The following is a 24,590-nucleotide window of genomic DNA, read 5'->3' on the forward strand; positions in this document are numbered from 1 at the left end:
AAATGTCTGTACATCATACACTAAAAAACATCGAACGGTTCGGCCACCCAATCTGTTTGTAAAAAGTGAACAGTTCTGGTACCATTTTCAACAAAGTTAATGACTTATGCTCCCCTCCCTTCCAGCTTCTGAAGTCTGGCAGCTGACGTTTTATTTATATCCAAAAGATCTAGCGTTTCAAGTAGTATTATTTAAGCTACAACCTAACTATAAGTAAACACCAGATATTTACAAAAGCTTTGACTGAAGTCTTACAGGGACGAACTGTATTGTGATTGGCTAACGAACCAGCCTTGAAGACGTTGATCAACCAATCGCAAATGAAGGTAAAGCAAGGCGGACGTTGCCTAATGGCGCCTGTTTGCAATATGGAAGTAACAAGATAAATATATAATACTAATTAAGAAACCGAGTAGAAGAAATAATACTATGAGCGAGCAAGAAAGAAAGTTCATAATATTTCCAATACTTTAAGTAACACAGTAAGACGAATATGATACTGTACTGTCTCACACAAAGCTCAAAATCTAAGTGTATTTGATAGGATACAGGTGGCACCTTTAAAATATTTACTACGTACGCTATGACAGTTATGGGCACAATTCATTAGGTTAAAAACATATTTCATGTGTATATTTGTTAGGTTTTGTTAAAACTGCCTACTGCTATCCAATATTTTTGGCCTGCTGATCAAAGGGGAGGCAATAACCAGCCAATAACGCTAATTGGCAACTCCAGGCCTACTCTTTACCAACAAATATTGAAATTGGCCATAACATTGTAACGTCTCCATGGTTTAAAAGTTCGAGGATATTTGACAGCGGATTTCTATCCTACGACCTGCAGCTTGCGAAGTAAGTGACCTAACTACAAGACCTCCCCTATGTAATGCTGAGGCTGGTAACTAAAACCATACGTGCTTTTAAGTTTTCTATATGCATACGCACCAATACATAAATGTATTTCGTATATATAGAACATAATACAGGTTAAAACCTGTTAATTTTCCTACAGTGCTTTGGTTATTGGATCTCTCTCTCTGTGTATTCACAACCCTACCAGTGTGTAAAAAGACACCGAAGACAAAATCAACAACCTTCATGACAACGTATGCAAGTAACTCCCACATTATATAAATACAGGTATTTCTATACAAATAAAAATACAAACAGCTATCGAAGACTGAAGTGATCCCGGGACTTAACCGCATTTTTTGTTCTTGATAAATTCACATAGTTGGATATTTGGAAGACAATCACCAGGTCATTTACTGTTCCCAGTGAATTGGGTAATTGATGCTGCCAGTTCTAACTACGTCCGAAAACAAGTTTCTACACGACGGGTCGCCAAAAACCACCAGAAAGGATTCTTCAGTGTTGTGAGAACAACAACCAACCACAGAAACGTCTGCTACTACAAGTGTGTTGCAGTATCATCAGGTAGTCATCTTTTTAACATGGGCTCCAATAGCAGAGCAACTAAAGACAGAAGACACTCTTCACTCCATACAATATCGTACATCTACAACATCACAGATGTTATCACATCCTCCTGTCTTTGGGGATACTGTACTTCTTAGAGTCCAGATTCACACAATTCTTGAACAGTGGGTGCATACGAGTTTGGTAGATAACCTACTAGGAACTGTCGTTAAGCTATCTACTAATCATGACAAAATACGGTAATATTTAAATAGTAGGCGCCATTGGGCAGTTGGACAATAATACCTGCTCGGTGCATTACAATCCTCGGAAAAACAAACAACTTTCTAGCCAATGCGTAGCTTACCAGACGAGGCAGCGATTCCATACAAAACAGCTATTACTCATTCAGGTAACTCGCAGAATAATGGCTGATAGGTCAGTTTCTTGTGGCCAGAGTAATTCCCCTATATGAAACATATTGAGCATATGTGACCCACTAGTGCAAAACATCCCCAATAAACTACTACTATCCATCCTTATTCAAGCTAGCAATAGGGTGCAACTCCATAGGTTTTGATTTCGTACTTTGCAAACACTTTCGTAATTGTGTTTCACCCTTAAATAGTTCAATGTGCAGATCCTCCAAAAGTCAATGGTAATCTTGTACTCTGTATGACAGTTTATTTAACACAGTAACATTCTTTCTGAGGCCGATCTTAATTTGTATTTTCTTGTACTCGCATTTTGTACCACTAGTCTTATAATAGGTAAACAACATTTTTCTGGGACTACTTTAACCACGTTTTTTGGAGTGGGTATTTATTCATTTGATGTATACGGTACCCCATATTTGTAGAAATCTTAGTGCTGGCTAACACGAAATATTAGGGGTATGGAAAGCAGCAGGCCTTAGATTTAAGTGGCGAATTACAGTTTTCACTCCTGGTCGTTTAACGCTTAACTTCACTCGCGTGAATTACAGGCTTTCCCAGTAAAGTTGTTGGGGCTGTTTTCGAATTAACCACAAAAAAAAACACTAGAAGCTCCCCCAAATGCACAGAGGTATGTCTATGGACTCACACCATTAAAAACCGGGTTTTGATACCCGTGGTGGGCGTGAGTACAGATAGCCCATTGTGAAATAAGTTATATACCACGTGGCTTATTTTTTGCATTGCTCTTAGCTGGGTGTTCCAGTATTCGCATTTTACACATCTATGGGCAACATGTGCCAGAAAGCATTTAGTTGGGAGTACTTGTATCGTGGGATGGCACACTGTTGTAGTATCTAAGTGTTCATGCACTAAATTTCATGTGGATCTATGAGTTACCCGACTCTTAACATCAGCCACACAGACAAACATTATTATGCAATATGGATACCTTATCGGTGGTAAGAGGAAGGTAAGATTGGTAATTTGATGGTTAAAAGAGTTTTCTGTCAAACACACACTCAGCATGTACAGTGCACTATTTTTTCGCCATTTGTGGTTCGGTATAAATAGACATGGTATATATGTGCACGAAACATTAATAATAGTTTGTTTTATGAATAACTCAAATATCAATTTTTTTTATCGTCATTTCGATTCGCTATACAAAAACTGGTCAACAATAAGGTGTCCAATTTAAAACACTTCCTATCGTCATATTAAGTGCGCTGTTTTTTGTTTTGTTCTTTTTTCCGACTTGAGCAGGTACTGGATATGAACATAACTCACAAAATTTAAAAAAGAAAACCATTTTGATATTTTACCCTGAATAAAATTCGGTTCGGATGACAGTTAAACACAAAAAATAATACAACAAAATTACTATTTCGTACAGTACCTTCAGGTTGAAATACTACATATATGGTTTCGAACACCAGTGCGAATTATTTTTATTTTTGATAAAATTAAAATTTCTTTATAACGTAAATCACTGGTTAAATAACCATAAGAGCTTTAAATATTATTACTGTTTTATTTACAATCAGTTTCCATTGATTTATATTACAGTTCTGTCATTTCCGGTGAAAATATAATTTCCGGTTAGGATATGTGTAGTTAGCGAATGACATACGATACTGTCAGTTAGACCACTTCCGGTTAATATCAACTGTCAGCAGAAACGAGAGAAAACTATTCAATGTACTTCACAAAGTATATTAACTTATTATTCAATTAATAGATGTATCACAGTGTCAAATGGATGTGATCCAAACTACGATGTTTGATATTTTGATTTTCATTCTTTTCGATTTGTAACTGCAAGCGTTCATGAAATATATCCTCTTGTTCTGTTAATGTCAGCAAAAATACCCACGCTATTGCGCGACATTTAGTACGTTGGCTTTACATAGATTGCCATAAGCCGCTTTACAGCATAGATACCTTTAATTTGAAATAAAGCACAACGCGCACAAACTTAATATCTGTATAATTTTCTATCATTTTTTGTTATTTTTAAGAGGCAGGGGGCACTGTTACTTTTTTTTTTTGTAATGCCACAAACATTTATCTTTATGTTAAATAGTTATAGTTTATTCTATACTTTTTTCACATTGTATAGAAAGGGAAAATGCCCTTTCTTTACATTTTGGAACACATGCAATTGGAAAACGCACTGAATGCAGCGAACTTGACCTCACGTAATTATCGATTCGAAACCTTTGGAAAAAAAATTTGGAACACATTTAAGTTCAAAATCATGGCGGCAAACTCTTATACATCAATACTGATTTACCCAATCCTCACTTCTCACCTAGCGGAAAATAATTCTTACTACAAGATTTTTGAAAGTTGTGTTTATAAAATACTGATATATCTCGGGCGTTTCATTGTTGAAGACTACCTCATTCGTACAATTCTCAAACCGTTAAACATTGCACTTATTTATATAACAATAAGCATTTAAAAGGATCAGTTCTTTTTAAAACTACTCGTAAAGGTAATTTTAAAACTAAATCTCCATGCACTAAGTTCAAAGGTTAATGCTATCAACAAGGGACATCGATGAATTATTGAAAAGTTACTAGGCAAATATGAGTGGCTTGTAAAAAAAAAATAACAACATAGAACTGTGTCCTATTTATTTCAAAACTCTTGTCAAATTTATTTAATTATTCTAAACATTCCGAAAAGTTAACGTTTAATTACGAAGTAAGAATTATTGTGAAATTTATGTATAAAATGATTCTCGTCTCTCAGAAGGAAAAACAATAAATAAGGTTATTAGTCCTATAGTGGGTGGACTATACCGACTTTAAACAAGAGTGCTTTATCTTTTACTATTGCTATCTATTACATTCCAAGAAAAAATTAAAATCATATCAAACTACCTTTAAAGCAGTCCAATCACGTTTAGGTAAAACTGTCAAAAAGATAAAGACAAGATACTAGTTTAATAAATTGTTTAAAAATCAGTTGTATTATGTTTCCTCAAAATAAAAAAACAACAAAAAAAACATGGTTTATGATGTGTAGTTTCTTATATCGTTGTATCGCTATTACAACAGGGAAATATATACTGAACAAAGTAACTCAAAGAAATGGAAGATATTAAATTAGTTTATGGTTATAACAATTTCAACATTTATCACTTTTGTTGCATACTTTTTGCTATGTCTGAAGGCTCTAGGCTCTCAGTTATGGAAATTAATTCAGTAATTATTTAAACCTTTTTACAGGTTTGTTCCAATTAAAATAACTGAGAATTTAAACGAATAAATAAATAGAAACTAACTTTCATTACTGTAAAAGCAACACAGTGAAATGTCACTGCACCCTTCATTCCATTATCGTGCGTAATCCATTACTTGCCATTTGTTGCTGTCGTTTTCCTTGGTACAAAGTAGGCTACATAACAGGCTATTTGTTTAGTTAGTTCGTAAACTTACCGCTGACCGTATGTGGGGATCTTGTCATTCATATTAATAAGAATTATTTGTGAAGAATAACTTAGATTTATTGAAATATTTTCACTGATTTGTTTTTTAGTGTTAATTAGCACCTTAATTAACTTGTGTGTAAAACGTGCCACTTAAGGACTGTTTCAGGTTTTAGGATATTTAGGAAACGAAATGTTAAAATTACATTTGATATAAAAATTTTCGAGAAGAAAACATTGATACTTGAGAAGCGAAAAAATGAAAAAGGGAAACTTCAATAGACACGGCTGTAATTGCTAAGGCGATCATGTTCGTTTTACACTCGCAAATCATACACTGCTTTTAACTAATATTTCGTCAGCGCCTCCCGTCGCAAAGAGGACAATTTTGTTTATCAATTTCGAGCAAAGCTACATGAGGGTTATCTGCGCTAGTCGTCCATAATTTAGCAGTGTAAGACAAGAGAAAAGGCAGTTGGTTATCACCATCTACCGCCAATTCTTCATTTACTCCTTTACCAAAGAATAGCAGAATGGGATTGACCGTCATATAATAACGCCTCCTCGGCTGAAATGGCAAGAATTTTTGGAGTGATGGAGATTCAAATTCTTGAATCTAACCACCTGGCCATGCCGGGCCTCTGCAAATTTATAACGTTAAAAACCGGGTTTCGATACCAGTGGTGGACAGCACAGATAGTCCATTTGTGTAGCTTTGTAATTAACTACAAACAAATCACGTTAGCCAAGTTTCAATGAAGATGCCTATATTTCTGGAGATATCTTAAGCTAAATAGCCATAAAAGATGACAAACGCGCTCTATCGGTAAGCGAAACGACAAAATACAGGCTTTGAGCATATATTTTTAGCTTTTTTATCATGAAGATAAATCAGTTACATTAATAATAGAAATGGTTTCTGTTGAGAAGTTTAGGCTTATTATTAGCAGGTAACTTGCGTCATTTTTTCTCCTAATAAAGACAAGTTACTATTGATGATGATATAATGACAATGTTTTTCAACAGATGATTATGAATGGTTTTAAGACAAAAACATTAACCAATTGTAGAAAAATAACTGATTCTAATGAAACTTGGGAAAGCCACATTTGAAAATAAGGCAGGTTAATATTTTCTGTTTCCAAATAATCGGGATAATATATAAAGGAAGTTTCAAATGTGGGTTGGATTATTTTGGAGTAAAATTTTCAGTTGAGGTTACACTTTGAGGAAGAACATCGCTCTTCTGGTAATTACAAATTTGGTTGAGGATATTTTGAGATAATTCTTCAATTTACAAGTTTTGTTGAAATTATTTTGAGGGCATAAACAACTCTTCTAGTGTTTATAATTTTGGTGTTTAACAATGGTGCCCGATACAACTTTGAAGGAGTGCACATTCTTTTCATGTTCGCAGATATTTGAGTTTTTCAGTAGAGATCTGGTCTCAGTAAGTGTTAATAGTGTAATATTGAGAAATCATGTGTTAAAACAATACGGTTCTGTGTGTTAAGATGCCATGCGTGTCGAAGATACAAACTATCAAAGAACTACTTTCCATTTGTACAATTGATGAAAACAAAACCTAAGCTCATTTAAAATTAATTTACGTTCACCACCTTAATAAATATTTTAATATCTAGAGTTATTTACGACATTTTGGGTGTTAAAGAACGTAAAATCTAGTTTTAAAAAAAGCTGTTGATAATTCTATGAATCAATTGGAGAAAACAATGAAGAATATATTATAACATACGAACTACGTAACATCCATTGCCAAAGAGGCCATTCGTCAGAGTTCATTAAGCATGCTGGGATACGACAAATATAGTGGTCTAAACGAGATTGAGCAAGTGAATTGTAATTATTATATTTTTATTTAAGTCACTTGCAAGTCAGATATTATCGAAAAAAACAAAACATTATTTAGTATTTAATGATGGTTATTTATTTACTTTTTTAAATTAATTCCATTATCATTCACAAAAACTAGGGAACCAGCATGGTAATGTTTTAGTCCCGAATATACAAAGGACTTTTTCCGAGGTAGTCTCTAAATTTGACTGATAAATTAGATAAACATCTAGTCAACAGCCCTCACTACTAACTCTTAAACAGTTATCGCAGTATGCGCTTGAGGGCCGTGTATGCATTATAAAATATTAGAGTTGCTTTTTTTTTTTGTAGTTACGAGACGCCAACAATGGACCCTCGGATTAACATTCCCGACACGAACCAAATTCAGTCTTCATAAGGGAAAGTAACTTGCGTTGTAAATATATTGCAGCTGGAGAGTTCACGAATTAGAATCTAGTAAAATAAATAAATAAATAGGGGAGTGGAGAGTTATGATTAGCAAAAGTATGTCAAAACCACACAGAAAATACCGGGACTGTGCGCGTGTTCAAAACGACACTTTATGCAAAATAGACGGCATATAAACATATCAAGGAAAAGGACGAGTGTTATGTTACCCCATTAATCTCGTGCTAATCACCTGTTCAATTTGCCGTCTGAAAGTAATGAAAATTGAGAAGCGAAAGAGGGATAACACATAAAACATTAATTCCTCTTCTGCTTTTCTGACCAATAATCTTTCATTACGAAATTTAATTTAAATGGAATTTTCATGCTAGATGAAGACCATACCGTAACGTGCAAGTATGAATAACGTTATATTGTGTATGTATGTAACACATTGACACGTGTGTCCCCCTCTTTTTAGTAGTCACCTTCTATAGTCAAACACATTCGACTTATTTAGGAAAGAACATTGGCTGAGTTGTATAGTATGCTCGGTATATTTTTTTGTGTGCAAGTTTATCACCACGAATATTTCATTTCTAGGGTTTCTGTTCCAATGAACGTGTCATTGTTAAGATCTCACTGTATAAAACGTGGTGAAAACTTTCTATGGCTTCAAATTCATTAAAAAACAAACAAACTTGCAGACACAGGTTTATAAAAAATAATTTATTAGGTTTAGTTCCACACGAAAAGTATGTAGTGCTAAAGTAAATTCAGCATACATGCGACACACCTAATACCGGTAATTACATGGAACGGCTGCTTAAAAAAAAACCAAAAACCCTATAATAATCCTGAACAAGCACGTTTGATCAGTGCTAATGGAACATTTGACAACATGCTGATTACAAAGTGTGTAAAATATAGTAACTGAAATTTCAACTGCTATGCAACGTGTTGTCCTAAAATAAACCTTTAAACAAAAGAAATACTTTAGAGATTTAGAAACCATCATTCATTAAATATCACCGAGTTAAATTAACTACAGTATAATGGTGAAATATAGAAAATTAGTTTACTTAAAGGTGTTAGTGATGTAGGTGCCCTGTAAAAGTTATTTATAACGAAGAGGGGCGTTATATTAAAACGATCTTTAATATGCACACGATAGTCTCTGTAAAGTCACTGTGGAACATAAATTAATCAAGTAAATTTTGACATTGTGTTTTGCTTTCGGGAAGAGTACGTTAGAGCACTTTTAGCACAAAATATTCATATAATCAGATCATAAAGGTGTTTAACTGATGACTTAAAATTTTGCCTGTACTTAATATCACAAGAAAACAAAGAAATATGGATTATCTTAGGGTACAAGACGATCCACAAAGAGACCTACAAGAAGTCATAACCCATTCACATGTTATAATCCTACTCAGTTATTCAGAAAACATATAGTTATCCCTTTTAGTCAATGTGAAAAACTAAGTCTCGTACTTTTATTGTGCGAATGTAAATAACGATAAGAACTATGGATAAAACTCACCTCTATCATCAGCAAAGTAGTAAAAAAAAACCACCATTTCGTGTACGAATTTCTTCAGAAGTAAAAAAGACAGTAATCAATGAACTCTGAAAAAAAAAGTACCGGTGAGTTTGTAGTGATGAAATTTATTATTGGATACTTTTAAACTAGTTCATTTAAATACAAGAGAGATAATAATAAGAGAATACTAATAATGTTTACATTTTACTTGAATAAACTAGTTATATTCTATTGAGCAAACTTGCATTTAAACCAAGAAGAAATAGAAATTAATATCTGCCTCCAGGATAGAAGTTTTTTATTTACGTAGCGTATTGGTCGAATTAAAGTCAAACTACGCCCTCTGTGATTAAAAAACTGCAACAAAACGCCTTAGGCATTCTGTAAAATACCACAGAATTTGAAATGTTTATATTTTCAGATTAAAAACACTCGGAACAACGAAGTTCCGAAACAAACACTGAAAGATGCTTATGTTTATTTTAAATTATGGAAGCAGTATGGTAAAGATTAATTCTAATACACACATTATTAGTAGTACAAGTACATAAAATCACGTTCGTAAGAGATACGATAAAAGTTTGTATAGATTTTGTTTGGCAATATCTTATGGCTGGTTATCAGAAATTATAACTGTCCTACTTGTTTAACATTATTAAACGAAATCCTAAATAACAAATATAAAAGAATAATGCACCTAACTGTGTGACAAATACAACCCACTGACAAGAAGAATTCAAGATCTGACGCACTAACCACGAATGCACGCTGTCTACCATTCGTTGAATTCGAATCGTTAAGGGTCAAATAAAACGAAGTATATCAGAAACCTAATAAATGAAAATGACCGCCAGGAGTTTATCTGCCAGAATGAGGCAATTTCGTCAAAAATGAAACTCATGTGAAATTCAACATCGTGGCTTTGAGAACAGTAAAATATTGTAACAAAAACATTATGAACAAAATTCTTATTCTCAAGTTGTCACTTTCGGTTTTTATTGAATTTGTATTTGTTTAATTTTAAAACAGGTCAGTATATAGCAAACCCATCGTCATAGGTCAAGATATTCTTCTCACGTGACGTGACGTACGCATAACTACCAATGTTCTGAAAGTGAAATAAAAAGTGTGACGTCGCTTTCTGTTGAAACATTACATTAATTTCAGTCGCTGCCTACCGTTATACAGGTTTGCAAATACAATCAAACTTGTGTCATTATCTAAATAACACCCAGTCATTAATTACTAACTAAAATGATTCACTAAAACTTTTAGTACATGCTTGGGGCAACAGCTGATTTGACAAACACCGTGTGCACTTCACGCTTCTTTTGTTGAACTATTTCAGTGTAATTCAACACTCCTGCCCCAATAACTTCTAACGTAATTCAATACACTGGAATAAATGAGTTCGAGTCCAAAAATTATTTCCTATGGGCTCTTTGCGAGTGCATACGCATACAAGAATTAATATATATATAAATGTGGCTCAGACTGGTTCTAATCAATATATGGTCGAATAAGACACAAACACGGCTTTAATTAAAATCGAGACTCGTCATACGCTAACACATAGAAGATATATATGCGTTTTTTTTTTCCATACTTTAATGCCAGGACATATAAGGTAAAACCAGTAATTACGAAACGCAGTAGCTAGCGCTGATTACCTATGCAACGTTTGGTGAATTAAGGTTAATTTTCTCCACAGTAATAGATTGTCAACTGGTCTGTTCTATACACTATCTCTAATCCGAGCACGCCTTCTAGGCACACGCATGCTCATTGCCACAATAGTGCGTTCCTACTACATTAACTTATTTACATCTGTAAATAATTTTAAGTCAACGTGTGTGTGTGTGTGTGTGTGTGTGTGTGTGTGTACACAGTTTTCTAACACTGTAATCTTCCGAAGCCATAACATTTTTTCACAATGTAATCCGAAGTTCGAGCAGACAGAATGCGCTACTCTTTTGTTGGTCTTAAATTTACAGCGCCACCAGGTTCTTACGTATTTATGTTCACTTGACATTTCGTAGCAGGAATATGATCACAAAGTATGTTTATATTTCTATGTCAATGTCATACATGTTTGTGTGCAGTAGATGTTGGTAAGGAGAACACATTTTTTCAGATACTTTCGTTTCGCAGCTTACCAACTTTAAACTGTCTGCCTTTCAAATATGATGCGCACTATATATCTAACTTCTTTCTGCGCATGCATATATTACCAGCTTACACACTGAAAACAATATAGATATATATAAAGACGCGCACAAGTATGTATATTCATACAGGAATATAGCCTTTACTGTATTAATTTACAGGAACCATATACATTTGGTTCCATTAAAATTTGTTGTTAGCTGTACCAACTGATCATAAAATAGTAAGATGGGTAGGAAACGTGGTTTCCAACAGGTGTAGGTAATTTTGAACGTGTTATTGGTTATAAACACAACACTGTACTTGGTATTTTATGAAACGAGATGACCATATCTGAAATGGACCTCCGAGGAATATGGAATCGATTCTAGTTGGTAGCGTTGTGGATGTGCAAACGTTAACTTGTGGTAAAGTTTAACTGTGAAGTTGCAATACGTTGCGGAGAAATACAAAAAGATATGGAATATTTTTCATATACTGACAATCACATATTGTTACATCCCTCCTAGAGACCAAACTGCTAACGTAACATGCGACATGAAACGTCTACTCTCTGTGGATCTTCTATGACAATAACCACAACTGTTCACCCACCGTACGGCTGGTATAAACGTAGACGAAGAAATTCAGATACTGCGCTCCTTTTGCCTTTGTTTCATGGTACCTAAGTTTGTATACCCACCAGGACACACCTTTACCCCATTCAATAGCACAAACGAACCCAAGATGCAGCTAATCGGGACTGGGGCTCTTTTGACGAGGTGGTGCGCGACAGTATAGAATTACATGAACTATTGTTTCCATTAAATAAGTACTATGTAATTCACGTGCAATACATTCATACTTTGTCTGCTCGTTCTGTCATACGGCCGTCGTAATGAAATATGGCAACAAATTCCTCGATCTATCACTAGAAGAGAATTATGACACGTTAAGGGCATAACATCCCAGATGTGATCCATCATATCTGTCACTTTGTTTGAGCAAATTTCTGTCAAATATGATACAGAACGTTTCACGACTTCAAAGCCCATCTTTTAACAGGTTTTTGCAAGATGTGTAGTAAAATAATTTTCTTTGGGACGCCTTTTGTATCCGAAGAACAGAAGGTTAACAAACTCACTGCTGCGTACATACGTCACTTGCAAAAAAAATAAATAAAAATCTCTCTTAAACACAACAAACGAGATAAAACAAAAGTGTGTGTGTGTGCGCGCTCTCTCTAAATGATATATACACTCCAAATTTTCTAAATTCCACTAACTACCACATGGTTCTTGTGCTATAATAATCGATTGAAATGTCATAACCCTACGAGAAGGTGTTGTTGCTATCTTTTAATCTCTTCTTATTTTCCTTTTTCTTATGAAACGCTTGACGTTTGCCACACGTTTGATTAATCTGGAAGAATTAATACAGTGCTATACAAAGCATATAAAACAGTGACATAGTGCACTGATATCAATGGTACGTGCTTACAAGGGCAAGGTTTAGACAAATCATGGTGGCACGCGGCTTTTGAGTCACCCTGTGTATACAATATAAAATTATCTCACTTTTCAACTGCAAGATACAAAATATTCATGAATGATTTAGATTAAATGTTCCTGATGATATCTTTAGTAGATTCCCAAATCTGATCATAACTACCAAAACAAACACAACTGAAAAATAACAACGTACAAGTGACTAACCGTAAAGATATCTTGGGCTTCCTTTATGGCACTCCCGGATGATTATGGAATTATACAATTTTGGACACAATGTTATTAAACAATCTCTGGCAAATGGAGATTTAAAAATGAAAGTCCAAACGAAAAGTTCGTGTTCATTACGAACCTGGTGTTAGGCCTAAATGAACACAGTAGATCATGATAGACCAGCCGACAGATTTGTTTGGATGTTTAGTGTTGTGTTATTTGTAGCATGTAAGTAATTCTGTGTTAACTTGCCTAACGTTTTGACGTTTCTAGAATCTTTAATTTCACAGAAGAAAAAAAAGGCCTATATAGATTTTAATTCTGTTTTCCAATGTTGCTGTTTTCCTTTACCTCCTTTTTTATTAGTAGTACTTTCTCTTGTAACAATGTATCCATAAAAGTAATTTTGTAATAAATGTTAACGCTTTGGAAAAATGGTAGAAAAAAGACGATTATTGCAAGTGCACTGAATTGTTTTCGGTATGGGATCGTATATTACAGAGGTTAAATTAGGATAACTTACCATAAAACACTATTAGATTAAAAGTTTCACGCACAACTACACAAAGTGCATTCCACGAATAACCATCTCTAATTTAACTGTTACATGGCAGAGAAGGCACCTGATAAACAGCACTTGCCGCTAACTCTTGGGCTACTCATGTCTGATGAAAATAGGCACAGCATGTCCTGGTCATTATGACGTTTGATCCACAATCTGTGGGTAGCGGGATCTAAACCCTTCTCTGAATAACTTTACTCTTAGCCGCGAGGGCGCTATCACGTGACAGTCAATCTCACTCACTATTCGTTGGTGAAGAGTTGAAGGTGCGTGGTGTTAACTAGCTTTCCTTTTATTACATCACCTCGAAATTACGGACGGTTAACGCAGGTAACCTTCAAGTTGTTTTGCGTAATTATTTAACGAACCGAATAGTGAGTTTTAGTGGTTTTTCTTACAGCGCACCCTCAGCCCCAAAATTGTAGAGTACATTTTTGCGGCACTGGAACACGAACCGTGAATCGTCGGATTCAGTTGGCTACATTTGAAGCCATGCCCTGGAAATTCTCCAAAATTTTAAAAATGAACAGAGCGACTCAAACTTTCGAGAATTTTGTTAAATAAATATCTTGTAACTTACATGTACGTTGTTAAAAATCCAACAACAACGTGTAGATTTGAAACTTTTATTATCGCACGTGTTCACAATCAAGGTAATTTGCAACTTATAAACATGTAATAGCTCAGACTAGTTAATTTGAGTGTTTTCAAACGGGCTATAGTATGAACATTCTGATTAAGTATACGTTTTATAAACACGTATGTATTCCGGTTCGGTTTATTTCGTAAACGTTCTGCACTTCAAGGTTTCTGGTTCAGTATAATAAATGCATTAAAAGATGTAATGTGTGTGATATACACCGAAAATTAACAATAAAATAAGAAGTAACATAGAGACGTTTATCAGTATTTTTGCATTTGAACTATTATGGTTGAATCTAAACACTGGAGTAACATAGCCGAATTGTGTGTTTTATAGGCATGGCAACTAGGCACAGTTAAATACAGTTATGACTACTTACTACACTACTACGTCTGTCGCACGCTTTCCGAGACTTGGTATTGATGGAAAGGCATCGTCGGCACTGGATGATGAAAATGTAGTGTGGTTGACATATTCTCCTTCGCTCGCGCTCGAGGGTTTTCAGAATACGGAAATGGAAGTATATCGCTTTCATACGGAGTAGTAAACGTCCATTACGATTAGGAGTAAAATCATACAACTATCATAAGTAGCAGACTAAAAAATATACCACTACCATAAGCAGTACAAAAAACATACCATCACAATACCCACCAGTAAACGTACTACTACCAAAACACACTAGAAACATATCAGTAGTACAAAACAAATTAATTCCACAAACAAAAGAAAACATACCATGCCATATACACTTCAAATATACTGTTACCACATGCAGAAGAAAGAGTGATTTTTCTCTATTTTATTCATCTCGACACTTGTTAAATTAGTAGGTTGTTGTTCTATGAAAAGTCTAATCACTTAGTCAAATCGTTTCAGGTTACGTAAAATACAAGAGGAGTTTCTTCTTATGAAAACTTTATTCCATTACATCGGAAGTGTAAATTACACAAAAGCAGACTCTATACGCGCGTATAAAACTTCCCACGCATTTATACTTACGTGTAGAAACAAATATATACACCTACTTTCATGTCCTTTTGGAGGATTCTCTCATTAATTAGCCTTACAACATGCACCCTCAATAAAGTTTAGACCTCTACACGTAATGTTCCCCTCCTCAAAAAATACATCATAATACCACTTTATTCATTTATATATAAATAAATAGCGGACAGTGGTCATATCCAGTTGCTTTCGTAGCAAGGTTTTGATCTCCACTGCTACGTAAGAATGGTATTTCCTATCGGGATTAGGGTATCGACATCATAGGTTTGTATGTGGAGAAAGTATTGCTAACTATCAGTTGGTAATCGCCCACAGTGGACAAAACTGACCAACAGAACATCTGGTTTGTTTCTATATTTTACATTTGACACGAGCTTTAAGTTTAAAGTAGTATACCCATTTTTTAATTCATCTGTTGTCAAGTTAGATGGTGGCAGTTTCGTTTGTTTTTGAATTTCGAGCAAAGCTACACGAGGGCTATCTGCGCTAGCCGTCCCTAATTTTAAAGTGTAAGACTAGAGGGAAAGCAGCTAGTCATCACCACCCACCGCTAATTCTTGAGCTAGTTTTACCAACGAATAGTGGGATTGACCGTCACTTTATAACGCCCCCATGGCTGAAAGGACGAACACGTTTGGTGTAACGAGGATTCGAACCCACGACTCTCGGATTACGAGACGAACGCCTTAACCACCTGGCCATGATGGTGGTAGTAAATAATTGTATAACACAAGACCGTCCTAAAACATATTTACCATCCCATTTTGTGCAGATTAGATTGCACACAACATAAACGCAGCTACAATACAAAGTGCGCGACACGCCCAAGACACACAAACGTTTTTATTTTTTTTATGGAAAGGTGTAAAGTTAGTTTAATATGAGTGAGGCTATAATATGTATTTAGGATATAAACTTGTGTCACATTTAACTGTAAAAAAATATTTGTGCTAAAACTTCTGTTACAATAGAACAATACATATAGAAGAAAAAGTCAATAGAGCATATTATGAATGTACATATTGTGCAAGAATATTTTTTGTTCCATATATGGAATAACATACATTGTATCTAATTCCACCATGACGTTTTATGACACGGATATTAAACAATGCACTAATTTTCTGTCTTCTTCTGCCACACACACACCTTCGGGTTAAGTTAGCAGAAAGTTTACGAACTTACAACGCTAAAATCTGGAGTTCGACTTCTCTCTGTGGACATAGAGCAGATATCCTATTGTATACAACTTTGCGATTAAAAATCCAACAACGTTTGTCTACCTGTGAATTTCAACAGGAACTACTAAAACCTCGTTTTCAAATAAATAACATGAACACACAAAAAAATTAAAATATTTAGAAAACACGTGTTTCTATCAATGATAAAAGCATTTAAACAAAAATCATAAAATGACAATTAAATGTGAAAGTTTTACTCACAATAGAAATTCCTTAATAATGAAATCTTGTAGAACCAAGCTCGGAGTACTAGAATATTCGTATAGAAACACAAGAAGGATATTACAACGAGAAGTGGAAGCTCCTAACAAGGCTAGTGAAAGGAGAACTAGACCCGCTAATTGCGGGATAAGGACCGTAACAGAAGATTTCAGTACAAGAAGTTAGTCGTATTAAAAAGGGTTTTCTTGAAAACGTTTATTGGCACATTAATATTGAAGATGTTACAAGACAATGGCTCGTTATAACAGTGAAAGCAAGTGACAGTAAATGTTTAACAGGGTTTAATGAAAGTTTTATTTTGTTGTATATTTTTGGCATGCTGCTATAAGATAGACACAGACTGGCACATCAGTTATTTAAGGGAATTTTTGTAGGATTTCCTAACGTCAATCTTTTTAATTATTATCCTAGGCACGTAAAACATACGAGTCGCTTGTTCTGACAACAGTATAAAGACTTAAGTTAACAAAACAAACTCGCCCAAGCAATATATATGCTATAAATTATGCCAACAATGCAGTACACAAGAGGTATATCTGGAAACTAGCATTACTTGATTATGCCGACAATATAATTATCAGTGGACTTCATTGTATGGATTCTGCTGACAATACCAGTTCAAGTATGCCAGACTAAGATGACAAGTGACGATATCCTAATAATAATATTATATTTAGTCTCTTTGCAACCGAGAAATTCAACACTGGCATAAATGTTCTCAAAACTAGGTTATTTTATTTGTGTTTTGAAACACAATGATGATATAATGGCAAGCTAACAACCAACCAACTGCAAGCATAATGAAGGTTTTATTTTGGGAGAAAGTACTACATTTTTCGACAGAACATTGGTCTGTCTTTAGATTATCGATTTATTGCTACAAAAGTTTTCATCAGTATGTAACATCGACACTGAATATATACCGTATTTCTCGGTGTATAAAACGCACCCTTATTTGCACAGATATCGTTAACAAGGCTGTGTTTGTATCTTATATGAGAGACCAACAAATTGTTTATTTTCTTAAAAAAAAAATCAAAATGATATTAACTTTCAAAACTTTGCAAAGAAAACGAACTAGTACACAACCTATAGTAACACCACGCGATTTTTTTTTCTTTTAACTTGACCGTTTCATTCCACTGACATTGGATGTTTTCAACAGCCCTCTATCGTTCATTTCCTAAAGTATTGATATTTGAAGGAAAACCAGCAACATCACAAAGCTCAGAACGTGTCGGGATATTTTTCTTCGTCTAACGTCCTTTTCATTTTCTTAACATACAGTACAACTGAATGTTTTAGCTGAAAATTGAGACTTTAAGAACGTTACGAGACCCAAACAGCTTTAAAAAACGTATTATAGGTATCGAACCATAAATCACAGAATTTTCTTTATATCATTCACTTCCACTTTTGTTCACATAAAGTACGTTTGTATTTTCTGTACATGTTATAAAGGATCCCGTAACTAACAAAGTTATGGGCATACATGCTATCTGGTACATTAATAAATTAGAAAAATATATTTAAAAGCCGTTAGTTTTAATATACTGCATTAGCTTAACCCTCAGATTGCTAAAGTATACAGATAACCTGATATGAAGTGAAAATTCGTGAAACTTCAAAATGGATTTCGAGTATTCATACGACTTTTCTGGTACTTTTGTTTTTGTTTTAGAATTTCGCGTAAAGCTACTCGAGGGCTATCTGCGGTAGCCGTCCCTAATTTAACAGCGCAAGACTAGAGGGGAGGCAGCTAGTCATCACCACCCACCACCAACTCTTGGGCTACTCTTTTACCAACGAATAGTGGGATTGACCGTAACATTATAACGCCCCCACGGCTGAAAAGGCGAGCATGTTTGGTGCGACGGGGATGCGAACCCACGACCCTCAGATTATGAGTCGCACGCCTTAACCCATCTGGCCATGCCGGACATTTCTGGTACTAAAATGCGTTTTAAAATGTTTAAAAGGCAAAGTTTTTTTAATTCACGCCGTATTATTTAATCTATACATCTAAATATACATTGTCCGTTTACGAAAAGAATCATGTAGTAATTCAATGAGTTATTGCAGTTAGTATAAAATAGATTTTAAAGTGTTCTTTAAATATGCTCATAAAAGTATTTATTAATGTTTAGAATGCGTAGTAAATATAAGTGTTTAATTTCAATATTAGTTTGATATGTTTCAGAGAACTAGGGACATGTTGGGAGGATGTACGGAACTGTCGCTTTGAAATAAGAATCTCACACACACACACACACAGAGTTTGACACGATATCGAACTTGCCAGAAAGGTAAGCATTACAGGAAACAAACCCAGAAAGGTCTTATAGAAAAAAAAATTGTGAGAGAAAAATATTGTTATCAAAAGAGGTACAAGACGTACTTGAGAGGAAACTTTGAGATACTCGGAGTAAGTTCTGAGAAACTGTTAATTAAAAATTATGAATAATATAAACCTGCTCTTAATATTTATCGTAAAGATGAAGGATAAAGTCTGCTTTTAAAAACCTGAATAATTAAGTACTGTTCTCGCGTTCTTTAAAGTAAACTGAGTAATTATAAGAAATACAATTACATTTCTCATCACCAGATGGTGTTTGACACTTAAAATTAGCAATACAAAATAATAATAAACAACAACAACAATAGGAAGTACTTAGGTCACAAAACCAAATAAATACTGTTACCGTCTTAGAAATACTGGTCTTTGCATCGAATTACCTAGGAGTGAATGTTTTATTTCACGAAAAATATAATTGAAGGTAATATCTAAGGAAGGTTTACTCAGCAGTTTGGCAAAACTCGAGTTGCTAAACCTCTCTTGATCAAAAGTAATTTAACAGCACCACAAGCCAAAACAAACTAATGGTGGAAAAATGTTTAATCCTTTGATTGTATGTAATATACTGTTTTAAGTCTAACGCAGTTTGTTATATTATTTGTCATGTATTTGTTTTAATTCAGTCCACCTGTGAATAAAATATATTAGTTTAACACACATGAAGTCGGAAGATAAAATACTAATCTGTTTGTCTGTCTAGCTAAGCTGTTTTTGCTTTATAGGTGATACTTTTAATAGATTATTGTAATCCGGTTCAAGTCTAAGTATTACATTTGTTTCTCAGTTTTGTGTACGTAGACTAGTAAAGTATGGGGGATGGATGTTTTGAGGTTAAATCCTAGTTCAGTATACTGACGAAAGGAATATATTTGCCTCTTTCTCAGGGGGGAGGGAGGGAATAGTACCAGTAGACAAAGCTGTATAATAGGCTCCACAATTTAAAATAGGCAGTACCCCCCCCCTCTACAAGGTTGTTTCCAATAAAACAAAGATTGAGAAATTCTTCCACAGCTTTTCGTTGGCTAATTTCTACCTTTTCCAATACAAGTACACTGAATAGGGCACGCTTTGAGATGCTCATTTACTGGACTTTTTGCTCATACAAGAATTAAACCCATTCAAACTGGTACAAATGGACGATACTTTTTTATATTAAAATTATAATTAACTCATAAAAACATCACGACGGAAAATTCTTCCCTTTTCTTCATCTTCAATATACAGTTGATGAACTGTGGAACGAAATCACTTTTACGCCTTTCTAAATAATTATTCGTTGGGGAATAAAGGTAGAAGGAAGGAAAGATTTAGTGATTCCATACTATATTTTCAGAACTGTCGAAACAACTGATGAACAGTTAGTTGCTGTGAAACAAAGAGGGGACGTATCTTTATTATTTTGTAACATATTCTGCAGTCCTGTGGAAACTGTTGATGAACAGTATAACAGATATCAAGTACGAAGTGAACATAATGACAACTGCATCTTGACTTCGTTTAAAACAATCCGATAATTGTAGCTAACTCGAATAATTCAATTCAATCAAACTTAAATATTTAGAATTCCTGCTATGTTATTTTGTGGATCTCACTTCGCTGTTAGGACTTGTTAGGCTAAAGGTCCTACATTCACATGTTCATGGCGTAGTGATACTTTATAAACGATATAGATCAGTTGACAAAGTCGCTACAGTAGTTGTATGACCATCGATTTCAGATCTTTTAATCTAACTCAAACCATCCGGATTACTAATCAGTCCGGATACTCAGTAATTCCTGATCAGCATGCAACAGCATTGTTGGTGAAGCAGATGAGACGATTAAACAAGCGTAAGATAGTGCACAGATGCAGTAACCGGATTATTAGTATAAGCATGTCCTGTTCACTATCCGCCCATATTTTGACCATTTCACACACATCTTTCGTAGTGTACCATGTGACAAAGGGTTACCAGACATTGCGGTTTTGGACCTAATTTTCTTGCTCTGATCAGACACAGTAAACAAATTAAATTGTCCAAGTTCATTCGTAACTGAATGATATTAATATGTATGATTAATGATTAAACACAATTGTATTTAGAGAATCACCCGACAGACGGCGCTTCCCTCTTCTCGGCTACTTTTCCTTAGCATAACATGTTATTAGGTAGCAGCGACACTAAAGATTTGAAAGCGAAATACAAAAAAGAAGATAGGAAATCCTGCCCAACTGTGAAAAATAAAACGAAGAGATTTTTTTATTTTGATTAGATTCAAGACAATTTAAGCGTGTTTTAAAAGAAATATTTATCGATTTGTTTTTTAACTAGATGAGTTTTAATTAATTTTGTCTATGGTTTTAAAACACGATATAATAAACATCAGATCACGCGTCAAGTGGTTAAGAAAAATGTGTTATCCTAATTTAAGTAGTTTTGAAACTTGTGCAGTCACTCCCTATGGTAAAAATCTCTTTTTCAGTCTAATAGCCTTAAGTTAACAGTCCAATATATTATAAGGACAATTAGTAGTTTTAGTGAATTTATTATATATAGCGATCATAAACTTTGATATGGGAAATTCAGTCCGTCCGTCCATCGGTCAGTGATTATTTCTCTCGAGCAGTTCGTGGTTGATTAATCTGGAACGTTTGAAGTTAAAGTCCGTTACGCGCGGTTTAGTAAACATGAATATAGCCTAATAGACACTGTCTCTGTACGCGAAAGAAATTAGATATGTTTATGTGGTTAACAAGTTAACCACATGACAGGTTAAAACTTACAAGTAATTCGCAGTCACAGCAGACCAGATTAGATTACACCGGTTGATAATTGTAAATAGCAGCATGACAGTGCCCACGTTCTTTGAAATTCATTTTGAAAACGTGATTTTTTTTTATTAATATTTCTTATAAAAATAACATCAGCATATTCGATTATAAGCCTAACTAAACGTCTGTATCACAAACAGATACTAATCAGTATGAGGAACCAATGAGTAATCTTTAAAATAAGCCCCATTTGAAATACAACAGGAGTACATTGAACTCCACAAACGAGCTTATCAGATTACTCTGAATTTCATTACACGTCTAGAAATAAGAGAACTGCAACAAGTCTACGTGTGTATACATAAATATTAAATTTTCTCTATACCGATAAAACGAAAAAAACAATTATAGGCTTAGTAAAAGAAAAACGTAACCTCGTGAATACAAAAGATAAATATACAGTACTTCAAAAAACAAAAAGGTTACCTGTAAATGTCCTGGAATCATATCAAATCTATAAAATATCCACGTATTTCTGTTAGCATATACGGAATGACATACCGATTTGATATCTTATTCAGAGGCGGTAGTCATTCAATATTCCACAGTCGTTGAAATCAATTCCACGTTCGAGATAAAAACAACGGCCATGCTGTAATAGAATAGCAGGGTTTGTTTGTTTGTTTGAAGTTAAGCACAAAGCGACACAATGGACTTTTGGCTCAGCCCACCACGGGTATCGAAACCTGGTTTTTAACGTTGTATGTCCACAAACATACATACCATTGTGCCACTGGAAGGCAGTAACAATGTTAATAAAAAATTCAAAAGGCTGTAAGAAGACAGTAGTTTCAATAACATTGACAATATCTTAGATTGGAAACATTTTGAAGAGGAGAGAACGTTTAATCTGTAGAAAGAAGCGGGTATTTGATCTTAACGTTCTAACACACATACAGTAAAGTTAGGACGTTAACGGACGCTGACATTTTACGTGTTGTCGTGTTGGATAAGATTTTCCGTCCGACTCACTGATGGACGATGATCATCTTATCTGGAAGGACAAAAGTATAATATGCACAATTTGTGGCCATAGGAACGACCAGCGGAAAGACGAATGGTGAAATTCCTGAATGTTGTGAATATGGGCTCGTCTTCTGTATGATGTACTTCCTCTTAGCAACACACCGCTGATGTTTCCCTAATGAGCTGATTATGTTAACAAGATGAATTACATTTTGAATAACTTAGTTTCGTTGGTTCTATCTGTGGTGTTAAATAGCACGGTATAATCAAACCCTGAGAGGAGAGTCATTCTTCTAGAAATCACACATACGTAACGTTACGTGCGGTTTTGCATGCCTGCTTGCCACTCCTCGAGCCAAAGAGCTGATTTCAGTCCCGTGTGTCTCCACCCACTGATGTCGTTTCGAGTGACCAATGGTCGCTCTCGGCGTGGGCTGACGGATAGTTCTAGTGAAGCCTGAAACGACTAAGAGAAGCGCGGGAACAGAATGTTTATTGAAAGTGAACGTCTACCGTCATTCTACACGTTACTATAGCGATCAAAGATTCAAATGATCACCCGTTTCCCATGGTAACTATACAGCCATTGGTGGAGTACTAAAGACTTAAATATATATCTGTTCTCATTATTTTACATGTGTTTAAGTCAACGTTCAGCAATTACAGATAGATAAACAAGCAGTATTATTCAAGTAACATTTTTTATTACTTGTTTTATCAGCCTCGTGAACGTTTTGCCATCTTTTTTTTACACATTAATTTAACCCATCTGCTACCACATGAAAGCCAGACATTAGCTTATTATTATGAAGATTTTTATTATTATTATTATTATATGATATGAAGAAAACAACTTACCTCATAATTTCGCTACGGATAAACACTCAAAAAGTAGAATTATTAAACAAATTAACTGTCTTAATGCGATATATCAGTAACACTTCAGAAGCCATTGCTGCCGATATGAAAAATTCAACGCATTCGCCTTAAAAGCTGGTATCTCGGATCCAATGACCCATCAGTACAAACGTTTCGATATGATACACTAACAACGCTTGTCAAATCATATCAAGAGTTACCGGTAATCAGTTAGTTCCATGCGGTAACTGCTTTATTATCTATATCCCAATTCAGCATATAGTTTACCCTCTTAAAACTTGGCGGTTTCTCACGCAACTCTTACAATTTCCTTTCAGAAATTCGGGTTAAGTGACCGTAGAATAAAGTGGACGATCTGTACGCAATGATTTAGACAGTCTCTTTTGTTTGATTTAAAAACATGGGGTCAACTGCACAAATACGAAATAACCAGGTAAATTGAGGATAAGTCTGAAATGCCCACACTAGCAACAAACGGAACACTGAAATACAACATACAGCCATAAACAGGCTAGAAGATGCATTATACCTTACATCTTAACCTTGACTAAAACTATAACAATTATTTTACAGAAACAAGTTAAATAACTGGTTAAAGATTACGCTTACTTGACACGTGTAAAATTAGGCCCATGAAACTTTCGTAACAAAAAAAGGTGATACACATCAACACCCTTAGAAATGTTGTGATAACTAGGGGTGTGAGCAGAAGATCCAAGGCCATATAGTGTACCTGTCTAAGTACAAAGAACGGTAATGTATAAATAAATATTAATCAAGAGGGCGTGCACAAATTATTCTCAGTTTAAGACATTCCTAGCGCATGCGTAAGAAACCCACGAGTAGGTGGAAGTCAAGTTGAAAACAAATGTATAAGGAAAAAACAGAGCGAACTTTATATTTCTTTTAACTTTACTTAGAAAGAACAAATACGAGCCATATAAAGGTGAA

General features: G+C 34.7%; 1 long non-coding RNA gene across 4 annotated transcripts in view; it reads right to left on the reverse strand.

Annotated features, from left to right (window-relative positions):
* The window catches only part of LOC143250937 (uncharacterized), a 154,859-nt gene that overhangs the window by 40,051 nt on the left and 90,218 nt on the right, over positions 1-24,590 (reverse strand). For 2 of the 4 annotated variants that reach the window (XR_013028446.1, XR_013028443.1), the window contains exons 1-2: positions 22,221-23,375; positions 9,085-9,170 (exon numbers count right to left, since the gene is read on the reverse strand). This is a non-coding gene — a long non-coding RNA (uncharacterized LOC143250937). Of the gene's footprint in view, positions 1-9,084; positions 9,171-22,220; positions 23,376-23,618; positions 24,189-24,590 lie in introns of those variants that run through there. The other 2 variants (XR_013028445.1, XR_013028444.1) reach the window with 2 other exon arrangements.

The sequence above is a fragment of the Tachypleus tridentatus genome, chromosome 5 (assembly GCF_004210375.1).
Source record: "Tachypleus tridentatus isolate NWPU-2018 chromosome 5, ASM421037v1, whole genome shotgun sequence".
NCBI classification, from domain to species: domain Eukaryota; kingdom Metazoa; phylum Arthropoda; class Merostomata; order Xiphosura; family Limulidae; genus Tachypleus; species Tachypleus tridentatus.